General features: G+C 36.0%; 1 protein-coding gene across 2 annotated transcripts in view; it reads left to right on the top strand.

The window, feature by feature from the left end:
• Window positions 1-2,542: 2,542 nt before the first annotated feature.
• Window positions 2,543-21,680, top strand: part of trpc5a (transient receptor potential cation channel, subfamily C, member 5a) — a 91,906-nt gene continuing 72,768 nt past the window's right edge. Inside the window, exon 1 of one of the 2 annotated variants that reach the window (XM_067402955.1) lies at window positions 2,543-2,598. The gene's annotated coding sequence lies outside the window, so the exon portion shown is untranslated. Of the gene's footprint in view, window positions 2,599-2,977; window positions 3,021-21,680 lie in introns of those variants that run through there. The other variant, XM_067402954.1, reaches the window with a different exon arrangement.

Here is a 21,680-nt window from a genome sequence, read left to right as displayed (position 1 = left end):
ACACAAGCAGCAGCATGCATATGATAGATTGCGTGCCGAATCTGCTGCCTTAAATCGCGCTAAATTACTGTCGTTCTCGACAACTTCGTAAAAGTGGGGATTCAGCACTTACTCGCATGAAGAACAAATATAGACACAGATAATGAATTAATTTCGATTTATGACTCAAACTTTCTCCGTGAGTTTTTGTATTTAATGATGATAACGAGCAAGAACGCACTTGTTCCCAAATATCCACATGACTGCAAATGTGACATTATTATACAACATGTCAAAAAACAAAACGTACATTTTAAACACAGTACTGCCAGTATTTACTCTATTTTGCAATTAAATAATAACGAAAACCACAGCAGAACTACAACACACGTCTGTGTTTCGCGAACAATTCTGCGGCTTTGAACGAATCGTGAGAGTCAATGATTCAATGATTCATTCACAGCCACTTGCTTCGTTACTGAATGAATGACTCGATGACACACTCATAAAACAGTGACTTGCTGCCACCTACTGGCGGTTTTAGTTTAATATTTAAAAGTTTTACTTCGTTTTACCATCATTGCATATTTTTCTATTGAACATTTTTATTTAAAACATTATTTATTTTATAAAGTTATTCATAACGGTTAAAAAAATGCACTGGAAAATCAATTAAGGTGGCAAATATTGTCCCTTAATGGTAAAGGTGTGACTGCAGTCGAAGTGGAAGAGAGGGGGTACGCAGAAGGATGGTAATCCCTTCAGGGGGTACTCCACGCTAAAAAGTTTGGGAACGACTGCTCTATTGGCATCTGTGGTTCCATGAAGAACCTTTAACATCTATGGATATTCTTTATAAGGGTTCTTTATATTATTAAAATGTTCTTTTAAAAGAAATTTTCACTAAAAGGTTCTTTGGGGAACCCAAAATTGTGGCATCACTGCAAAACCTTCGTTTATAACCCTTTGTATTTAGAAAAAGGTAAATGGAGCATTTCTTTTCTTACTTCATGTACAGTGTTTTCAAGACTTTAAAGTGAGATTTGAATTCGAGGGAAAGATTTAGATTTTGTGGAGGGAACAGAGCCCAGATTCAACTGACAAGATTAGGGAAATTTTTCTTTGATGATGGATTGCACTGAGAGGAGATGTGTATTTAATGATTATTTAATGGTGATGAATGTAAGATCACATCAGGACTCTGTAATGTTTCTTTTGTGTTCAGGTCTTCTGCTAATAAGGGCGAAACGAGTATTGTGAATCACATCTAGCCTATGCCTCAAGGTGGCTAGAAGAACTACCAATCAATACCCAGAGACATAAATTTCCAAAGCTCTGTCCAAACACATCACTGACTCAGACATGTGAGAGTGAGAACAGGAGCTGATTCTACTCCCAATTACAGTCTAAGTGAAGAGATATTTAGCAGTAAACATTATTTATTAATGGCAGCCATCATGCCTTATTGGCATCCCTCCACATTCAAACAGGGTGATCAGTTGCCATTTGGCACAAGTGTTATGTGGTGAGTGAATAACAATATACAATAGAATATACTGTATTGCACAAGACAAATGGACTTGTATTATGATCCAGATTTATCCTTTTTGGAGTTTGCCACCCCCATGTCACTATATATGGAATGGAAAAGAGCAGGTTAAACATTTTGCAACTCCCCCCCCCCCCCCCACACACACACACACACACACCCCACCATTTCTAATAATGTCTGATTATATAATTTTCATTTTTGGGTTAACCCGGAAAAGTATTATAGTAATTTTAATAATGTGATAATGGAATAAAAATAACACAATAACATAAAATGCAACACACTCACATAACTAATAACAAAAATAAGAATAAGCTTACTTTTTTTTAAAACTTTTTACATCCAAAAAATGTTAATACAGTACATTTATGTTTGCTGTTCTTTCAAATATTTTTACCATATGATAATGTACATTTAACAACATGTAGGCTAGTATTTCAGAGTCTAATTGTAATTATAGCCTACTACCATTTTATAGTGCAATTTGTCATGGAGCATACTGTAAGTAGTCACAAGGACTACTTTTTTGGTGCTCATTTGACTGGTAATAATGAGCCCTTAGTTACGATATGCGTTTATGGAATGGAGCAGCAAAAACATTCTTCAGAACATCTCTTTTCGTGTTCGACAGAAGAAAATGCATAAGGGTTTGGAATGACGCCAAATAAATGACAGAATATTCATTTCCAGATGTTCTATTCCTCTGACAGAATCATTCCCATTGTTAGAAGATTAAAATCATCTCTATCGCTAACATTTAAGAGTTAAATTATAAGAAGGGAAACCCAGTAAGTGTTAACCAATAAAAGAAAACTTGTAGCAATTCTAACGGCTGTGTGATGTCACGAATCAAGAGCCACAACAGCATCCCTCAGTCTGACACCATGACAACCGCAGCGCGCGAACGCTGGAATCTTTGCAGCTGCCGCGAAGCCCAATATGAAGACAAGATGCCGCCATACGAGCGCGAGACGCACTTGTTCTTTTGAAACATTACTCGCTCCGCACTTTTGGAAGAAGACGTCGGAGATTTGCAAAACCACCTGTATCTTGCGTCCGTTGGCAATGTGAGTTAAACAACCTTTCTGCTGCTGGACAAACCTTAATATTTCTGTGCCACATAAGAACTGCGCTGGTTTGAATGCACTGATATCAGCCGCGCGTATAGGAGCAATGAAATGCGCATTGGAGTCAGGGATGCTCCTCATGGCGTTTACGCGTGGAGAGCCCACTGGGGCGTGTGTGCTGTGCGTGTTAATGCATGTGTGAGAGAGTGAGAAAGGAAAACAGAGGAAAGAAGGAGGCTTGTACATTCACCGCACGCGTTCCACTGGCTCTAAATGGGGAATATGAGGATCTCGTGAGGACGCCAATGATAAATAGTATTCCAGACTTCCCTGCCACATAGGAGGACCACGGAACACCCTCCTCAGAGACCCCTTGTTTAATACGAGGGGCGATTGAATATCCACATAGTAAGGCGCATCAGGTAAGCGAAGCGATTCGGGGGTTTCATTCGCATTGAAGTTCGAAAGCGTCTTTTGTCGAGCATCATTTGATGCGTCGCAAAAGTGAAAGCGCTCAAGAGCCTTCGCACCTACATCTGCAGGTGTCAATGCGCCCGCTTGATCAACAAGAATGGACATATCACACAACTGACCACGAAAACATGATCTGTTAACTAAATCAAGCGTTTTTCATGCAGATTTTAATCAACTAGGGAAGCTTCATGAGATTTGATAGCCAACTGAGACCAATTCATTCGATAAGAGTTATCACAACATTCGGTTCTGTTTACTTAAAGGGTCTTCTAATAACTTAGATATTATCTTGTAATAATGTATTGGGCTTCCATCATCTTAAACGATCCTGATTACTGCACGGATGCTTATGCTGCAGTGTTGGTCTGAGTTCAACTTCGAGATCACACGATATTGCTTTTTAATGACGATACCAATACAGATTTTTTTTTTAATGTGTCCCAATAGCCGATATGCATTACACATATTTAATTATTTTTTCTTCTTTTTTTTTTAAAAACATAATCATCATAATGCGACAGCAAAAATAATATGCCTTCTGAATAATGTATTATTATAATTATTTCCATTATATTTATAATGGTGGCAGATTTATTTTCATCTTTGTTTAGAGCTGTCTGAATATTAAACTACACAACTGTAACTTGAGAATAAATGGTTGCTATTTAAGAAGTTAAGTAATCTTCCAAACAATTAATTAAATTAGTTGCTCTTGTGAATATTGTTGTTAGAGGATTTTCCATATTAGTGACCAAAAGTCATCATTTATCCAGAGAACGATATAGAGAATCACTTGAAAAGAGTTTGGACAAACTGATCATCATCAGTGGTTATGTAAATATATATATTTGCATGCATTAATGCATCTAAGACTTGCTAAGCAGCTAGGCACTGCTGGCGACAGGATAATTATTGATACTCGCTGCGCTCTGAGGGCTGAAGAGTGTGATCAAAGATTTTTACACTCGTTCCAGGCGCTATTACATGTGGAAACAGAGGTTAGGAAGTAGACGGGGTTTGTCCCAATAGATTGTCCATGCTCATCGCCTCAAGGGAGCTGAGAGAATAGAAATTGGTTTGAGTAACACAGTTAGGATGTAAAGTAAATGAAGCAGATGCTGATTTTTAATGAATTGGGGAAGCTATTTCACAGGCAATTGTCACCACTGATTTAAATTTGTTGTAACATTTATGTTCCGTTTAGTTAATAGGGTCTCACATCATTAGATTGTATTGTAATTGTGTTTGTCGTGTAGAATTTGGGTTCCATCATCTTAAAAAGTCATGCAAAAAGAGCCTAATGCGGCAGTGTTGGTTTGAGTTCAACTTTTTGGCGTGTAATGGTTATGTAAACAAAGGTTTTTTTTTGGCATGAATTAATGTATGAGATGTTAACTTTACACTGCAGCACAGAAGCTGCATCTGAAGTGATATAACAGACATTATTAATGCAGAAAGCCTGTTAACGTTAGTGTTGCAGTAGCGGGACACTTGACACGTTTTTTATTGCCTTTTTTTCTCATATTTTAATAATCATTATGAATTAGGTATAATTTAAAACATTAAACACTCAAAATGCATTGGGCATTGCTTTACCATGGAAATTGTACTTTAAAACCTTTTAACAGGTTCAAATTTTGTGATATCTGGATTTGGAACACAACTTTTATGGCTTTGATTTTCTAGCAGATTTAGAGTCCAACATATTTCATAAAATATATAATTTGTATAAAATAAAAAATGTTTTGTATTTGCTTTACAGTACACATTTGACTTTTTTACATGTCGTTCCAAACTCATAAGACCATTGGAACACAAATGAGTTTTTTTTTTTATCACCCATAGACGTATGTAATTACCACTTTCAAGATCCAGAAAGGTAGTAAAGACATTGTTGAAATAGTCCATGTGACTACAGTGGTTCAACCTTAATGTTTTGAAGCGTCAAGATTACTTGTTGTGCGCAAAAAACAAAACAAAAATAATGACTTTACTCAAAAATGTCCTTCTTTTCTTTGTCAGACTCTGATGCTGTTCACGTTGTGAACACAGTGCAACGCTTTCCTGTTCTACATCAGAACGCTGGCTCAGTATTAGCCGGCCACTGCTTCAGCACCACACACATGCATCTTGGTGCTCACATGAACAGCTACAGAGACTAACACGGAAGAGAAGAAATTGTTGAATTTTTTTTTTTTTTTTTTGCACACAAAACTATTCTCGTCGCTTCATAACATTACGTTTGAACCACTGTAGTCACATGGACTATTTTAACGATGTCTTTAGGACCTTTCTGGGTCTTGAAAGTGGTATTAGTGTTGCAGTCTAAATATCTTAATTTGTGTTCCGAAGATGAACAAAGGTCTTATGGGTTTCGAATGACATGAGGGTGAGTAATTAATGGCAGAATTATCATTTTTAGGTGAACTAACCCTTTAATTTTTGAAGTGCTTTCCAACCTTAGGTTTGTGTTCCGAAACATTCATGACCATTTAAGTTCAGAAATTATGATGAATAGACCCATATGAAAAGTGGGTCCAAAGAGTCCGCAATATTTCTGGAATGTTTTTTTTTTTTTTAATTTCTTCCAACTCTATTTACTGTTTCATGTATTTGCTTGTATCTGTTAGAATATGCTGTTCCTAAGTTTAAAAAAAAGTAAAAAAGAAATTATGAATAGAAATAAGAAAAAACAAAGATATAAATTGTGAAATAGAGCTGGTTTAGATATGAGGGTTTGAGATGGGTCAGTGGCATATTTTAGTAGTGTTTTTATGCTGCCTTGTGTCACATTGGATGTGTGTGCACTGTGCAGATACCTTAAGACTTAAGGCTACAGGATAATAAATGCATCTGGTCATCTCTGAGGGCTGAGGAGTGTGACCAATGGTTTATACACACGTTCCACTGCTGTTTTGAGTGGAAACCGAAGCAGGCATGTAGACAGTGTTTGGACTGTCCATGCACATTGCTTCAAGGGAGCTCAGGGGGAAAAAAGAAATTGGTGCGAGCAACACCATTAGGAGGTGACAGAAAAAAATCTTTACTTTATAACATTCAGTTTGTTCATCTAGAGGCGTTTTGAGTTTGTAAGCCATGGTTCATTTGGGCTAATGTCTCCGGGGATCAATTTAACCTTGTCCCCAGTTTTTCATCACCATAGTTCTAATGAAATTGCACAGGACCCATCAGGGTCCAACCTTTCAAACCCTTGATTATAAGTGAGTGACCTAGTCTCTCAAATAAGATTACATCGCCTAATGGTGGATTACATAAGACAAACAGATTTGGGACTTAGCAAATACAGGTATGTATTTACTGGCCTACACACAGGTCTCCAAAAACAGTGGATCGTCATGCTTTTAGCAATCTCACAACATAGAATGATCATCAAAGTGATTTTAAAGCATTCAAAAAAGAGTCCTTTAAAGACAAAGAGTAACAAAGTGTGTGATAAGTTCTCCAGACCTCTTATACTGGATTTCTCTTGCTTATTTTGGCCCTTGAGCAACATTCAGGACATGAATATGATGGAACAGACTTATTCCTAACAAGCAAAGTATAGATTCTTCAAAAGGTACAGTGGTAAAGACACTGAAAGAGAGGGAGAGGGAGAAGGAAAAAGAGAAATACGGACAAAGGGAGAAGGTCAGATTTACTTTGAGAGAAGATAATAAATCTAATAGATTTTTCAGGGTGTCTGGTGGTTTATGCTGTCTGGTTTTGCTGTGACTGAGTGTTTGAGACCAGCAGAAGTCACCTCCATCAAAGCCCAGACTCATACTGCTTACGTGGTTTATATCAAATCAGAGCTCATTACTGAAACTTCCAGTGTTCTTTAGCAAGAATAATGTGCAATTATTGGAAATGCTGAATGTACTATATTGTTTTGGTCAAGACAAAAATGCTTTGGAGGCATTGGATGTGAATATTGTCACATTTACTGTAAATCTAACATTTAAATGATTGGTCCGCTTGATTTAAAAATGAATACATATTTTGCTGGTTTGGTAAATCATAAATTTGTGTTTTATTCACAGTTAGTTTATTTATTTATATATTTATTTGTTTATGTGTTTTAGGGCTGGGCGGTATGATGATATATATCGTTACTGTGGTATAAAATGTCTATCGTTGGAGATTTTACTAGCCTATATATGTGTATATCGCGGTATGTAAATATATAGCACTATGGACACTTCAGAGTGATGAAATGCATGAATGTGAATATAAAGAGCGGGATGTGGTTGATGTTAAAAAAGAGTTATAAGCACAATATATTCTGAAAAGGAGCTCAGTGCAGTGCTCGAGCTGACTGGCAAAGTGTGCACACAAAAAGCTGCCAGATGGCGATAGTGAATTTGGGACGTGCTCAATGTTAAAAAGTGTTATTAAGCACAATAAGCTGAGATAAAGAACTCAATGCAGTACATGGAAAGCTGCGTTTCTCAGCATGCAACCTCTTAATTCAGTTCTCTTTCACATCTTAATGTGCTTGAAAGGTTGAATATGCGTATTGTTGTCATGTTGTTTGTAATTTGCTTCTTTTTTCTTATTTTTAATACGAGAAATTAGATAAAATAACACAAAATAACTATATTGTGATAAACCAAATTTTATTCAGACACCTTGAACATTTCTTTCATTATTACAGTTTATTCACTATAGTTTAAAAAAAATATATGACAAGATCTCAGAGTTAAACTGTGTCAGAAATGTCAGAAAACAATGCAAAACATGGTCAGGTCAAAGTGTCTGGATCATTTTTGTTTTTACTTGTGTCCACTGTATGAAGAATTTTTGGGTATAATATGTAACAGTTTACTTAATTTTTCTATCCTCGCATACATAAATGAACTATAGTGTCCTGCACCCACTAAAAAAAAATCTAGTGTCTGAATAATTTTTGGTTTGAATGTATATACAGGTGCATCTCAATGAATTAGAATGTAGTGGAAAATTTAATTTATTTCAGTAATTCAACTCAAATTTTGTAAATTCAGTGCACACAGACTGAAGTACTTTAAGTCTTTGGTTCTTTTAATCTCAATAAATTAGAATACTTCATAAGATCAATAAAAAAAGAATATCTTAAACAGAAATGTCAGGCTTCTGAAAAGTATGTTCATTTCTATGCACTCAATATTTGATAAGGGGCTCCTTTTGCATGAATTACTGCATCAGTGCGGTGTGGCATCTAGGCAACCAGCCTGTGGCACTGCTCAGGTGTAATAGAAGCCCAAGTTGCTTTGATAGCGGCCTTCAGGTCATCTGCATTGTTGGGTCTGGTGTCTCTCATCTTCCTCTTGACAATAGAATCTATGGGGTTCAGATCAGGCGAGTTTGCTGGCCAATCAAGCACAGTAACACCATGGTCATTGAACCAGCTTTTGGTACCTTTGGCAGTGTGGGCAGGTGCCAAATCCTGCTGGAAAATGAAATCAGCATCTCCATAAAGCTTGTCAGCAGAAGGAAGCATGAAGTGCTTTCCTGGTAGATGGCTGCGTTGACTGTGGACTTCAGAAAACACAGTGGACCAACACCAGCAGAAGATATGGCACTCAAAATCATCACTGACTGAGGAAATTTCACACTGGACTTCAAGTAACATGGTTTCTGTGCCTCTTCACTCTTCCTCCAGACTCTGGGACCTTGATTTCCAAATGAAATGCAAAATTTACTTTCATCTGAAAAGAGGACTTTGGACTAGGCCTGCACGATTCTGGGAAAAATATGAATCACGATTTTTTAGCTTAGAATTGATATCACGATTCTCTACAACGATTTTTTTTCTCATGAAATGTAATGTTTATTGCACACATGAACCATGACAAAACAAAACAAATTGGAAATACCAAAAATATTTGTTTTGGCACCTATAGAACATTGCACATCACCACAAGCCTGTAAACATAGAGGCTTCAATGAATAAAGAAGAAACACTCTTTAACTGCTTGCCTTTTGTACAATTAACATTCAACTGGCCATTCAAGTAGGTTACCAAAAATAGAAGTTTAACGCACTGCGCTGAATATGGCCTGAACATGGCTCTAAATAGGCTAATTGAAACGTCATTCAACATTTTTGGACGACTTTCAAGTTGAGACTGAGTGGTTGGCTGATTCTCGTCACAAGGACCTGGGTTTTCATCAATATCCATTTTGTTTATTTCCAAACTACCGCGCTCGCTCGACGAGTGAAACACGAGACTAAAAGGCGCTTTGTTGTTGGCTGAGGATGAAGCCCTGTGAGAGCGGTCCTTTCAAAATAAAGGCTGATTTTTTTTTTTTTTTTTTTAATCGAAGTCATTTAAAAATTAAATCGTGAACAGGGTGAATCGAGATCGTGATTTTATAACGATTTATCGTGCAGGCCTACTTTGGACCACTGAGTAACAGTCCAGTTCTTTTTCTCCTTAGCCCAGGTAAGACGATTCTGACGTTGTCTTTGGTTCTGAAGTGGCTTGGTATGTGGAATTTGTGTGTGGTGGCTCTTGATGCACTGACTCCAGCTTCAGTCCACTCCTTTTGAAGCTCTCCTAAGTTCTTAAATCGGCTTCGCCTGACAATCTTCTCAAGCCTGTGGTCATTCCTTTCACAATTACACCTTTTCCTACCACACTTTTTCCTTCCAGTCAACTTTCCATGAATATGCTTTGGCACAGCACTCTGCGAGCAGCCAGCTCTTTCAGCAATGGCCCTCTGTGGCTTACCCTCATTGTAGAGGGTCTTGATGATCATCTTCTGGACAACTGTCAAGTCAGCAGATTTCCCCACGACTGCTGTTGGGATTACTGACCTAAACCCCATATTTATACTCTGAGAATGGTAATTTAATAGAACTTGAAATTAATTTGAGATACTGATTTTTTTATTTTAATGAGCAGCAAGCTGTAATCATCAAAATGAAAACAAAAAAGTCTGGAAATATTTTACTTTATGTATAATAAATCTAGAATATATTTAAGTTTTACTTTTTGAATTAAATTACAGAATTTTTTTTCATGATATTCTAATTTATTGAGATGCACCTGTATATTGTTATCGTCAAATAAAATGTATCATATTGTGAAAGAAGAATTTGGTCATATCATCCACCCCTAATGTATTTATTTCAAATAATTTTTGATTAACAGTCTAATCAAAATCTAATACCTAAAAATTACTGACCAGTCCTATCTAAACAGTTGTTTCAATGCATTATCAGACAAGCTTTTGTAAGTAGAAGCTGTGAGTTTGGATTTTAATTTAATTTTGAAATTAAATTGTACTAAAATGATACAAAATACAGTAAAATGTTGCTTTGTAACACTTACAGTATTGACAATGTATATATAATCGAAAAAAACCAACAATTTTCACTCAGAAAATGCTAGTAAATTTCAGAAATAGTTACAAAGAAACGGCAAGTAACATACTGAGTTAAATGTAGAAAGAGTAAAAAGAGAAATCCTTTTTTATAGTGGCACAGTATTTTCCCCAATTTTTAAATAATTAAATAAATCCAGAGAAGTTCATGCCTTGGATTAAACTACATATCAGCCCTCAAACAAGTGCTGTATAACATCAGTAAGGACACCTGCATTTTAACCTTTACCTGAATTAATTACTACTAAATTAGGCTTTTTTTCTTCATTCAACAGTGATAAGTACTTCTGTCAGGACCACTATCGTCAAAGACGATTGACAATCATATTATCTGGCCATTCTTGGCAAGATAATGTACAACATAATTTGAGAAATTAGTCTGATTCACGTGGAATCAGAAGGCCAAACCCCGACTGGAGCTGGTTCTGATATGTAGACTCTGCATATCTGAACTCTGACTCTCTCAGTTTTTTTAAAAAAATGCATAATTTAAAAGTTAAAGACAAACGGCAGATAACATGCTTTGCAGAATCACACTTCTCACTTCCAGCCAATGTACAGTAAGAATAATATCCAATAAAAACCCAGTAAGTTGCTTATGAAAGGGATCAAGTATCAATAAAAATTGTTATGATATAGTTATTACATGGTAATTAATGTAATAAAAAAATATTATTGTACCCAATACTTGTGTTTTCATGCTTAGAATATCATGCTAATGTCTGCAGTGAGTCGATTCTGAGTTGAATCTCCCATGCTCTTCATGTGAGATGAGCTATTGGAGTGGCACATGGGTAGAGTGCTCCAAATCAGTCACGTTTTAGGTTCCATACTGTTTAGGATGCTGCTAGGTCTCGCTGCACAGAGCTGCAGACACACAAAACAGAAACTTTGATCCCATCTCACATCAATGACACATTCTTTAGACATGACAAAAGCATGGCTTTGAAGTATCGCCTAAGTTCATGGAGAGGAGAGTAACTCAACGTGCCTGGCATATTAAACTCTCACACCAATGCTCTACATCACTGCCACAGCGTCTCCATATGTCACGGCGAACAGCTCTTAACCCCGAAAATGACTCACAAGATGAACTCACTCACGGCTTATTCTTTCCCGTAATTATCGCTGCTACTGAATTAAACAGCCTTTCCATAGACCAGCGACTTCGTTGACGTGGATAAATGATAGAAAATTGTGTTTGCATGTGTGTATGTGTTACAAACGACAGGGAGACTATGGGTTGTTAATTATCTATTAAACTAAAAGGTTAAACTGGAGACAGGCTGTTGGGAATACATTCAGGTATGACTGGGAGATTAAAAAGAAAAGCGTATCTGAAGCGTACAGATATGTAAGGAATTTAGATCCGGATGATCTTTGGATGTTGTTTATGCAGCTGGTTTCTATCAAGGGCTATAAAACAGTATAGTGAAAAAAGTATACAGAGTTAAAGTTGCAATAGGTGATTCTCAACAGAAACATTTCTTGGTTGAAAGTCTCCTCATATCCTGATAGCAATCACTGTTTAACAGCCTAAATGTATTTTTTTATAAATATACATCATCTGTGGAAGGTGTAGGACCTGAAAATCATCCAATTATTATATTCGGTCTGAATGAAATAATGCAATGTCCTACCTGCCTGTCAGCGTATGTTTTTACATACACTCTCGCAGCATGTTTAGAGTTTATACAGACAGACGTCAGTCACGGAGCACCACAAACAAACAGCAGCCACCTTTTACAGTTCCTATACCTAATCAAAACAACAAGCTTATTCTGCATTCATGCAATAGCTACCGTAATTAACCCTCTGGGGTTCTTCGGTCACTTTTGACCGCAAAGGTCCTGAGTGTGACTCCTAAATGAAGAACCCCAGAGGGTTAAGAGATCACGGGAACCCGTGACATTCTAACCAGAGCTGTTCAGTCAGACTCAGATTTATGTGTGTCCATGTCAACACCGAAATGAATCTGCAGCAGTCAAAAAGTTATTTACATTCATTATTATTGTAATGTTTGCTTAAAGACATGAGGTAGTTTAACGTCATCTCTTTGGATGCTTTGCCGAGAGCAGCTGTGTGTTTTGGCGGAGACGTGGCTTTGGACTGCAATTTGCAGGGAGTGTGGGATCATATGCTTTCAATGCTAGCAGGCTAACATTAGCAATTCCCAGATCACTTGCTGCACCTTTAAGTAACTCATGCTCACCACATAATATAATAATGATTATAATAATAAATGCCTCTTATGAGAGAAAACAACAGATTTCAGAATTGGCAACTATATCTACCAGGAAAGTAGCTAGAAAATAATATTTGATTTTGTAATACAAAGCTAGTTTACAAAAAAATACATTTGTACCTTTCCTGCCTGTCAGATAATCATTTTGAGAAGCAGATCTGGGCTTTTCATGTTTATATGTGAAACATGCTGGGAAGAGCAGGCATAGTCCTAGCAGTCTTTGCATGCTTTACACCAGACAAGGCAGAGATATTTCCGTGCTTGTCTTTCGTGAGTTTGTTTTGGATCACGAGAGATTGCAGAGCTTATCTCTACATAAAAATTTAAAGGCTTCCCAAACACCCTCATGGGTTTGCTCATGGCTTTCTGACATGAGGGTGGAACACATGGCTGGGTTAGCTAAAAGGAAAAGATAATGGTGAGGCGAGTAGTCGCTTTGTATTATTAGAGAATCTGACAGGAGGAAGCATTTTCCTTCCTCTCAGACGAATGTTAAATTTTCATTATACATCTGCCTGTCAGTGTTTGTTAGGGTTTATCGAATGGGTAATGGCAAAATGACAGAGGTTTCCTCTAAATGTTAACTGTAGGGCAAGACAAATTGACCAGGATGATAAATTGCTACAGCAAAAAAACAACGGAAGATAGAAAAGGAAAGTTTGTCAAGAGAAACTCTAGTGTTGTTGACAAACAGTTTCAAATTGAAGAATAATGTTCATTCAGGCCTTATGTACTAGGTTGTTGTTGCTAGGCTTTTCTGAACCATTGCTTGGTGATAGATAGATAGATAGATAGATAGATAGATAGATAGATAGATAGATAGATAGATAGATAGATAGATAGATAGATAGATAGATAGATAGATAGATAGATAGAATTCTATATAAAAAATATAAAATCTACTTTATATTTAGAACAAATTAATATATTACAGTAGTATACTGATAAACTGTTTTTTTACAGTAATTGCACTGTATTACATAATTACAGTACATGAAGTTACTGTAAAACTGAAATACGGTCATAGTACTGTAAATCTTAAATCTCAACAGTGTTGCCAAGTTACTGTAAAAACCCTTTAAAATGTCTAACAGTGTAGATAGATAGATAGATAGATAGATAGATAGATAGATAGATAGATAGATAGATAGATAGATAGATAGATAGATAGATAGATAGATAGATAGATAGATAGATAGATAGATAGAGGTGAATGAGTCCTTTAATTTTTTTCAGTTTTTTCAATGTCTTGTTTGTCTTTGCAGACGGGTTTAGACTGTCTCTCTCTCACACATCACAGCAAAGAGTTTAATTGGATTACAGTGGCGTAAACGTGGCATCCTTCGCAATCGGCTGTTGTTTTGTAGCTGTGCTTAAATTTCTGATGCCTCTAATACCCGTAAATGTCTTCCCAGTTGCATGCCTTCCATGCCAGCTTGTTCCTTTAGTTACGAGTTGAGCTGTATGCGCTAATCTCCCTGCTTCCCATAATTCAAGGAAACTGTCCTTAAGACACAACTGTGCTGTGTAAGGGCCATTTTTAATTTAGTTTACTCATCTCAAAGGACCAGACAAGCCCAAATAAATTCTTATAAGCGTCTGTGTTTGATTCTCCTGAGGTTTCTCCTGAGAGATTCTGTCTGATCCAATCTGGAAAATACTCATCGATGTATTGATTTAATCAGTGTGCCCATTCGGACCTCGTCAGCGGCTTTTCATTGATCGTACAAGTTAAAGTTATTTCCCCTCAGAGCACAGTTTGTTTCTTTTGTGACTCTTGTATTTTTTTTTTTTTACTGCGGTTAAAAACTGGAAAAAATAAAAAGCAATTTCAGCAAGACGATGTTACAGTAGAGATCAAAAAGCTTGAGACTACTAGTGAAAATGTTGCTGTTTAGCATTTTTTGTATTATCAGCACACAAAAAAAATTCAATTAAACGTTGATTTGAAAAAAAAATTATATAAATTTCAGAATATCTTACTGTTTGGCACTTGCATGTGCCCAAGTTATGGACTTTGCAAGTGCAAAACCTGAGGATCCACATTTTACACAAACCAAAATTAACTTTGTATAAAAGATTGTGACGAATTCATTAAGTGACCTACTATTCTAAAATATTTCACATGCTGGTGCAGTAAATAAATCAATGATTTTGTTAGATGCTATGGAAATAAGTATCATTGAGTTAAGGCATTCTGGAATGGCTCTCATTCCAACCACAGAAGCTTTGTCCACTTCAGATGGATCACTGGGGATTTTCTTGCACACTTAGTTTACGTCTAATTTATCAGCTAATGTTTGGCCCAGCTTATACTCTAATGATATTCTGCAGAGATAAGCAGTCCTTAGAGGACTGAGAACCACAGATTAATTACACAATTAAGCCATCTGCGATTAGACTGCAGAGATAATTGCTCGGTCAGAGTGGTGCATTGTAGTGGAGTCACTGAGGCTGTCCAAAGCATGCCTTCCCTCTTCTTTTCAGGGTTAGAACCAGGGTAAGGTTTAAGAGGAAGGGTCATCGATTGTTAGAAATCAATATACAGCAACCACATGGAATGAAGTAAGAAGAAAGGATGAAGTAAGAATTGCGAAATGCTGAAAATTCCCCCTATAGTATTTTGTAAATGCATGATGTAGATTTTATTGTCTGATTTTATTTATTCATTTATTTATTAAAATTTGACCTTATAATGTTTATAGTCAAATTGACAGAAGTGACTTTCTAGTGACATATAGTGAACTTCTCCAATCATTTATTCTGCTTAAACACTCCTTAATCGACAGCAAGCTCGCATTCATTTTGAGTGCAACACCCACATCTCAAAATCCAATCAACATCCGATTGATAGAACCAAGCCCCATCCTTACTGGTCGTACTCAAGACATTCATAACTCAAAAAATTCGAGGTGATCAGCTACATCAAATTTTTTTTTAAAGTTAACAAACTCAAAGATTAAGTTAGTATAACTTTAATAGTATAATTTTGCAACATAACAGAAACTCCTATAAATCCCAACACCAGAACATTAAACACTAACACATCTCTCCCTATAATAATCTGTGCAAAAAAAATTACAACATTTAAACATATATCTTTTCAACATTTATTTTCCTTATACAGTATGATGCAAAAGCATGGTTGGAACTACTGCTGCAAGTTCAGCTTTATATAATGTTATTGAGTTCACATAACTTTTTTAACTGCAATTAACCTATTACATACTAAAATCTCCATGGGGTTAAAACTTAAAGGGTTAGTTCACCCAAAAATGAAAATTCTGTCATTTATTACGCACCCTCATGTCGTTCCACACCTGTAAGACCTTCGTTCATCTTCAGAACACAAATTAAGATATTTTTGATAAAATCCGATGGATTGCATTGTCAGCAAGACAATTAACACTTTAAATGCCCAGAAAGCTACTAAAACATATTTAAAACAGTTCATGTGACTACAGTGGTTCAATCTTATTGTTATGAAGTGACGAGAATACTTTTTGTCTGCCAAAAAAACCCCAAAATAACGACTTTTTAACAATATCTAGTTGGATAATTTCAAAACATTGCTTCATGAAGCTTCAAAGCTTTATGAATCTTTTGTTTCGAATCAGTGGTTCAGAGCGTGTATCAAATTGCCAAAGTTACGTCCCCCAATGGTGAACCATTGAAATTTCGAAAACAACAAATTAGCGAAGCCTTGTTTACTGAAATCACGTGACTTTGGCTCTCCGAATCCCTGATTCGAAACACAAGATTCGTAAAGCTTCATGAAGCAGTGTTTTGAAATCGCCCTTCACTAGATATTGTTGAATAAAGCTGTTATTTATTTTTTTTTTTTGTCATACTTTTTGTGTGTGTATATATATATATATATATATATATATATATATATATATATATATATATATATATATATATATATAATATATTCACACACTAGGGCTGTCAAGTGATTAACATTTTTAATCTATTAATTACATGATGTGGTGATTAATATATTATTGTGTAAAGCATCACAGAGACATTACAAAAAGTAGCTTCTTTTATTTGATTCAACAACATTTTTACACATGAACTTTTGGACCATGAGGCTGAGTAAATGATGACTGAATTTTCATTTCTGTGTGAACTATACCTTTATTTTTTTAAATTAATATGGAAATATGTAATTTAAAAAAATAAATAAATAAAATTATGCATTATAATTAACACTTTATTTTTAACCGTAACTAATTAATCTTTTTAAGCATTAAATCGACAGCCCTAATATATATGTATATATACATACAAATACGCAGGGTACGTGTAGAACTTTGTGAATGACAAAACGTCTCAATAGTACAGAAATCAGCAGAGATTTCATCTTTGTTCTGCAGGAGCAGATTCCATGTGGGAATTCTGTATACAGAAAAGTGTATATAAAACTCACTTCTTAGTTCTTACAATCTTTGTTTTTTTCAGACAAAATAACTGGCAGCATTCTAACACAATGGTTTTGTCTTTGACTAAAGCAACCAGAATCCATTTTGAAAACAGCACTGATCCTGGAACGGTTCGCCTGTACCATGTTCCTATCCAGTATCTAAAAATTAGCATTAAGGAGCAGAAAGCTGTGTGGGTGTACCAGCTGCAGTGGGGGCAAGTGCACTGATGTGTTCACCAGCATCGGATTAACATGGTGTGGATATTTAGAGAGGTTGAGAAAAAGAACTCGGATTGAGTGATAAAGTTGCATCGTGTTATTTGGGAAAATTATTTTTGGATACCACAGGCTTTCTTTCTATAAAAATTTAAAGTTGCGATGTAATGGAAGTAGATACAGATCTTTTCTTCCATATTGTGACGTACATCTGAGTGATTATCATTAAAGAAAAAGTAGGGCAATCCATCGATGGTTGATTGGATGCCCGCAAATCTGAATGCAAGTCTGAGGTCGACATTAAGAAGGGGGCGGGGTATAAGCAGACTAAATGATTGGAGAAGGAGTTATGATATTGTGATTTAAAAATACAAACTCAAAAATAATTAAATAAATAAATACATAAATAAAAAACATATGCATGGATAAATAATTCTTCACATAATTCTATTTCATGTTGTCTTTAAGTGCAAATGCATTTGTTACAGAAAATCCACTGATATATAAACATTAAAAACATGATGAGCTAAAAGAATGCTGTTAGATTAAGTCATAAGGTATTACTGTAGATCCCCTGTAAAAACAAAAAAACAAAAAAACCAGACATTATAGATAACATGACATCTATGTTATTAGTGGATTAGGGGATCTGCATCTGTTAGACCCCATAATATAAAATTCAACGCAAAGTGTGAATTGGGTGCTAATGAGTCTGAGTGTGGTGATAAGTGTGTGTGTTCTGATAAGTGTGTGTGCATATGTGGTGTCAGCTGAAGCGAGACCATATGGAAGACGCCACCTGGTGTGTCTGTTCATCTTCTTCAGAGAAGAAGATCAAAGCAAGACACAACATCATCGCAGAGTCAATCACAGTAATTACTCATGTCTTCCCATTTATTCTGAAATTAGAAGGATATTTTTTGCTTGCTGATCGGTACACTTTGGAATGAGTTGAGATGAACTGCTGGTAAACTGGAAAATTTTGAATTCCACTGGTTTGATGCTTACCAATAACACTAAACTGAGAGAAAAAAACAAAACAAAACAAAGAAATATGAGTCGCGTGTCCTGACCAAACAAAACGGCCACTTATGTGAGGTTTCCTTAAAGGGTTAGTTCACCCAAAAATGAAAATTCTGTCATTAATTACTTACCCTCATGCCGTTCCACCCCCGTAAGACCTTCATTAATCTTCAGAACACAAATTAAGATATTTTAGTTGAAATCCGATAGCTCCGTGAGGCCTCCATAGGGAGCAATGACACTTCCTCTCTCAAGATCCATAAAGGTACTAAAAACATGTTTAAATCGGTTCATGTGAGTACAGTGGTTCAATATTAATATTATAAAGCGATGAGAATATTTTTGGTGCACCAAAAAAACAAAATAACTACTTATTTAGTGATGGCCGATTTCAAAACACTGCTTCATGAAGCATCGCATCATAAATTAATCAGTGTGTTGAATCCGCAGTTCGGAGCAGCAAAGTCACGTGATTTCAGCCGTTGGCAGTTTGTCACGTGATCTGAATCATGATCCGATACACTGATTCATTTATGCTCCGAAGAAGCAGTGTTTTGAAATAGACCATCACTAAATAAGTCTTTATTTCGTTTTTTTTGGCGCACCAAAAATATTCTCGTCACTTTATAATATTAATATTGAACCACTGTACTCACATGAACTGATTTAAATATGTTTTTAGTACCTTTATGGATCTTGAGAGAGGAAGTGTCATTGCTCCCTATGGAGGCCTCACGGAGCCATCGGATTTCAACTAAAATATCTTAATTTGTATTCTGAAGATTAACGAAGGTCTTACAGTTGTGGAACGACATGAGGGTGAGTAATTAATGACACAATTTTAATTTTTCGGTGATCTAACCCTTTAAAGGCATAATTTGGGTTGAGTTAATGGGCCGTATGTAAAAATGCTGTCGATTACCACAAACAATAATTTCTACCTTCAGTGTGTATAAATGAATGAGAAATGCTTTTATAAGTGTATTACCATATTAGCAGCCTAGCAGGCAAACGGGTCAACTGCAATAAATGTTTAATATTTAGTATTGCTCACCTGTACTGTATGTAGAGAATTGCCTAGCTAAAATGTAAATCTAGTTCCATGTGAAGATTTCAGGAATACCATGGGAAAGATTTGGCATAACTAACCATAAAGAACTGTGGAGCCAACAGCCAAGTTTTGCAAACTACACCCACACGAATTACATTAGAAAGGCACAATTAGGTTTAGTTTTTGTGTTTATTTCCTGTCTTCCTGCATCCAAAATCGCATACTCTCTTGAGAATGTACTTATTTTGAAAAAGTAATTACTCCACAACTGCAAAAAAAGTATGTTCTAAATAGTATGAATGTGTGTAGTATGAATGTATTCTGGATGTACTACATTCGCCATGTTGTCATTATCATGTGACCCACCAGCGTCAGTTATGTTGCTTCACTGCCATTCACAAATCCTCTCCCGTGGCCTTATGGGATAGTAAAGTGTCCATCGTATGCACACTTTAGGATCTCGCCAGAAGTAGTAGGTCATCCGGGTACTTTTTGTCTACTCTTTTATGATTTTTGTGAATTCGGGCATACTTACTTTGTCACATACTGTTTTTCGCCTGGTATATATATATATAGTAGGGAAGTATGCAATTTCGGATGCAGCCCTAGTTTCCTAGTGTATGACCTAGTTATTGGTTTCCATTTTCTCCACCTGCTCCTTGTTAACTCACCTATTTAGTCTCTGTATATATACTCATTGTTTAATTTCATTCCTTGTCCTTTTTACATCAGTTTTAAGTGGCTGTTCTGTTCCTGCGTGTTGATCTCTCTCTTGAGTGTTTGTTTTATTTGAGTTTATTGTGTTATTATTGTTATAATTTGAGTTATTGTTTATTAAAGTTTTACTAGATCCTGCTCAAACTCATCTTTGCTGCAACCACCGTGGCTACGCTCAGACTGTCAGTCCAAATCCGATTTTTGTGCATATCCGATTGAAATATGATCAGATTTAGCAAGTGTGAACGGGCAAAAATCACATGAAATAAAAATTTTGAAATCCTATTCAAATTGCATTTCTAGCAATCCATTTCAGTCTGACTGCTCTGATTGGATTTTGCATGGTTTATGTGACTTTCTCACGCCACGTAAAACGTAAATGTCAGACGTTGTTATAGGAAACATACTAAAAGTCGCTGCAGAAACAAGGTTTTGTTGTTGCAAATTGCCGGTCGAGCAGACAATTACAATATAACGGAGACATGTTTTAAAAAACGGCAGAGATGAAAGCACGGAATAAAGCCACACATAACAGCCTCCTATGTTTCTGCTGCTGCCTCAGAAGACGCACTTGTCCACAACTTCATGTTGTAAATAAGACAACATCTGTATGGTATCGTTGTTGATTTTGGTGTATATGTCTACCAATGCAACGCCATTGCCATAGAAACCAATGCAGATATTTCGGAAAATGAAAGAGCAGCATGGACAAACAAAACGGATCTTAACAGTTGCAGTCTACAATGTGTACATCAATAATTTTAGATTAAATGTAAATATCAGTAAAATAAGGAATGCACTCATTTATCACTGCACTCAGCTCTCTAATGAAATATCAACTCTTCACCTTTTCTAAATGACTTCCTCTAAAGCAAAAGTGACAAAAGAGTGCAATCATTTAACACCATCATGTTTCAACACACTTGTATTTGCTCTACTTCTTTTGATAGAATCCTGAGGTATACATGTGTGTGGTTACTATTTCACAAAAAGCGTAGCAAAGAGAAATTCAGTTGTGGCATAGCAGTATTACTGACACCACAGTATGATGACTGAACACAATAACAGAGATAGCTGTTGCTTGTGATCATGTTGTGGCCATTAAGAAAAATTACTTAAGGCATCAATCACTCCCGGAAACTTGATGCATCAGTTCACCTATTAATTTCTCACATCCATCTACAAGTATCTCTTATTGAATTTTACTCTGGTTAAACTTCAAAGAGCATATCTTAATGCATTTCAAGATCATAGAAATTGTTTCTGTGGAATGAAAAGGTATATCATTTATAAATGTAGACTATTTCCACATGCCGACAGCAATTATGCTGACTCATCAAGTGCCTATTTCCTGTTTGTTAGTGCATATTAAAGGGGACCTATAATGCCCCTTTTCACAAGATGTAATATAAGTCTCTGGTGTCCCCAGAATGTGTCTGTGAAGTTTCAGCTTTAAATGAACCCACAGATCATTTATTATAGCTTGTCAAATATGCCCCTGTTGGGTGTGAGCAAAAACACACTTTAACAGCTTGCGCTTTGGTTGCTCAACAACAACAA

The sequence above is a fragment of the Chanodichthys erythropterus genome, chromosome 12 (assembly GCF_024489055.1).
Source record: "Chanodichthys erythropterus isolate Z2021 chromosome 12, ASM2448905v1, whole genome shotgun sequence".
Lineage (NCBI taxonomy): Eukaryota > Metazoa > Chordata > Actinopteri > Cypriniformes > Xenocyprididae > Chanodichthys > Chanodichthys erythropterus.
Note: the sequence above shows the minus strand (reverse complement) of the source record. Positions and strands in the feature narration are given on the sequence as shown.